A 3,924-nucleotide genomic window follows, 5' to 3' on the forward strand; every position below is an offset into this window, starting at 1 on the left:
GCTGCCACATACTGAGAGCCAGACCATCTTGTAGTCAATGGCTAGGTAATTAAAAAAAATTAAATTGTTTTTATGTGTACGGTATTAAAAATGAAATCATGAAAACACATGTCATGCACATAAATAGAGACAACAGAATCTGTTCCTGTTTTTCAAAGACACTTGCTCATTCTTCCTGTACACCGATAAGTACAGCATGTACTGCGGTAAATTTCGGAGGAGGGTGGTGGAATGAGGAAGTTTATAGAAAATCAGGAAACTTGGCACTTCTTATAGAAGTTTAAAAAAAAAAAGAAAGCAAAACCCTTCCAATTGTTTCTTGTCCCAAGATTATGATTTACAGGGGAGGTAGGGAGAATTTAAAGGAAATATAAATTATCAACCAAAGTATGATTAAGTTTTAATTGAAGTGATGACTTTAAGTTAGAGTTTAGTTGAGGATGTATGGGTGTTTACTGACTATAATAGCTTGCATGTTTTTGTGTAACATTTTTAACTTAATGAAGAAAATAACTTCTTGCAGCAGGACAGCATTTCACTAAAAGCATATAATAAGCTGAGTGATACTAAACTTTCTTTTCTTTCCAAATAGTTCACTTGGGGGATACAAAATCTGAATGTGTGAATCACATGGTGCTGCTTTTGGCCTGTCCTAATTATGTGCACTACAAGAAGGGAATCTAAGATTACATAGGGTAGCCAAAGGACTCTGGAGATTGCGTTCAAGAAGAAGAGCCAGCCACTCCATCCCTCGGCTTCCCCATACAATGGAAGCTATGTGGTGTTGTCTCAGACGTGTGCACCATTTCAGAGCAGACACAATTGCAGCTGCTCCAAAATGGTGTCCATTTCCGGGATGGCATGACATGCCCTTCATTGTATAGGGGGGCTGTGGGATGGAGCTGCTATTTCTCCTTCTTGAATATGAGGGCCAGAGATGATGTTCAAGAAGGGGAGCTAGCTGCTCAGCCCCTAAGCCTCCCTGAAGGCCATGTGGCACTATCCCAGAACTGGGCACTGTTTTGGAGCAGCCGCAATTCATTGCAGCTGTTCCCCAAATGGCACCTATTTCTAAGACTGCGGCATGTTGTCTTATCTATGCAGGAAGGCCACACAATGGATGACTACTTCCCACAGATTTACCAAAAAGGTAAGTGAATGATCCATGATGGAGATGGGGAGGAGGGTATTACACACAGTGAGGTAGGAAGCAAGCCCAAGGCCTGTGGGGAGCCAGTGGGACAGGATGGGAGGGCAATAGGCAGGGGGCAAGTGCTACAGTAAGCCTGCAATCAAATCATAAGGTCAAGCTACTTCAGTCAGAGGTAATATGTCCCTTTGATTAATGGTGTTGTAATTTTGCAGAATGAATGATCATAAGTCAAGGACTACCTATATGGGTTATGTACAGCACTAGATACCACACATTAAAAATCTCAACACTTGGGCTTCAATGGCTTTGAACAGTAGGAGAACAGTATTATAGATATTGCCCCTTCAAATTATGTATCTAATTATGGCATTAGAAGCAGTTTGGGCATGCAGAAATTTGAAGATGATAGAAATACATGCCTAGATACTTAAATGCTTCCATATGCTCAGTTGGATAGCTATCAAATGTCCAAATGTGGTTGAATGCCTTTAGTAATATTACCACCTTGGTTTTTGTGTAATTGAGTTCCAGTAGTTCAGAGTTAACAATGCAATGCAAATACAGTACATGGATGTTGGATCGTGATCCCATTTGGTATACAGAGAGAATAACAGCATCAGCAGCATATAAAACATACATCATCGGCATTTAAAAAAATAAAATTTGATTTGCTAGCTAGAGTGAGAGGATAGAATTCTGAAAAGACCTGGATAATATCACTGATGTACAAATTAAATTGGGGGAGGGGGCAGTATGCACCCTTGACTCCTTTAGTGTTTGGGATTGGATCAGTCAATTCTTCATCATTTAAACATTACATCTGCACTGCATTATCATAATTAAAATTACAGAAGGTAGTGATTGATGGAGGAGGTTTCTAGTTTGCACCATTCGTGAAAAATTAAATGTTTTCAATTTTATAAATGCAGCATAGAAGGAACCTTTGATGGACTGACATACTTTGTAGACAATTGGCACAGAGTGAGACATTGGTCTACTGTTGAAAAAGCTGACCTAAAACCAGTTGTTCCTTGGCTATTTTTTTTTTCTTGGATTGAGTTTGCAAACTTTAGTAGAGATATTTTGCATATAGTTTACTGATTTTATATAGTAAATTGTTTGGAAGGTAGTTAGCTGGGTTGGTCTTATCACCCTTGTTGATATTGACATTGTGACAGAGTTGGTCCATTCTTGGGGATCTGTAGACAGTTGACTGATATGAGTAAATAAGGAAACTGAAATAATGATCCATCATTCAGGTCTCAATTTTGGGATGATCAGGTCTCTCTGGGAGCTTTGCAACTTGAGTTGAGCAATTAGATTCAATATCTCTCACTGGGGCCAATCAAAGAGAAAGTTGGAAAGAATTAAGCTTGTATCAAGAGTGTAGTTTGAAATAAAACATGACAGAAAGTATCTCAGATGTCCTTCCATATTAAATGATCCATTCTAAATCTAAATTGTATTGTCTATAAGGAGACAAATTGCCAGAATATGATGCTATGTTTAGATTGAACTGTCTGAATTAGTCTGTCCCATCCATCCAATTGGCTCACTTGCTTCTTTTTTCCCAGAAGAGCCTTGCATATCTGTTTCAAGATATAAACAGGTTTCCTGGGAATGGAGGCACTGTTGTCGCTATCAACTTTATGTCCCATACATTTGGAGTTGCAGTCATGCTTATATCTCAGTTTTGAATAAGATTTAGCTTTGTAATGTATTATTTGTGGTACATTAGTACAGATTTAATCAATCTTATCCAAAATGTCAGACAGTTGAATCAGGTTGATAGATAAGTTGGGAAAAGAAATTCAAAGAAACACATAAGGGAATATGAAGAGGCAGGCTTTCTTCTAACCTTTTTTTTGCTTGGTTACTTTCAGCAGCAAAGTGCCACACGGTATGTCAGTGGTGGCGAACCTATGGCACGCGTGCCAGAGGTGGCACTCAGAGCCCTCTCTGTGGGCACACGAGCCGTTGCCCCAGCAGAGTTCGCCAGAGTAGCGAGCACGTGGCGTTTGGAAGCGACAGAGTAGGAAGTGAGCGAGCAAGCGGCGTTTGCCCCCCAGGGATGTCCCAGAGATGGCAAGAGACTGGCCCCGGCCACGCTCACCCAGTCTGCCATGACCACTGCAGCCACGCCCCCCCAGTACGCCATGCCCCCCCGCCCCCTTGAGGGCACCACAATGCTGATGCAGCCTTGGCACTTTGCGATAAATAAGTGGGTTTGGGGTTGCAGTTTGGGCACTCGGTCTCTAAAAGGTTCGCCATCACTGCGGTATGTTGTAATATACTCTGTTGCACCCACTTCTAAATATTTAGGTGATACTCTATGACAATGAGATTGTACTTTCCAAATATCTCTAAGGTGCTTCCTTCATAGAGCCAGTGCTCAACTCATATATCACTAACACCATAAAGCTTTCCAATAGGGTAGCTTCCAGATATATTGGCCTGATCTGATAATTCCCAGTTAAATGTGCCAGCATCCATGATTGAACTAAGCTATCTCCCTGTACTTACTATTCCCACAATGTAACCCAATTCAATATTCCCACAGAAAATTTACTTTTTTTAGATGTTAATCTTTTGTGGTCCCAAAAAAGATTATTTTTAAACTTATAGTATTAAAAATAAATTTAAAAATCATTTTTTGGACCCAAAATGACTGGTAAAATATAAAAAAAACAAGAAGAAATTCCTGAGTCATAAAGGAAATCTAATTTTTCATCATGCACAACCATCAAAGCCATTTCATGCTTCCCACATCA

The sequence above is a fragment of the Crotalus tigris genome, unplaced genomic scaffold (assembly GCF_016545835.1).
Source record: "Crotalus tigris isolate CLP2741 ecotype Arizona unplaced genomic scaffold, ASM1654583v1 scf7180000017601.7605149639:7615979, whole genome shotgun sequence".
In the NCBI taxonomy this organism is placed as follows: Eukaryota; Metazoa; Chordata; class Lepidosauria; order Squamata; family Viperidae; genus Crotalus; species Crotalus tigris.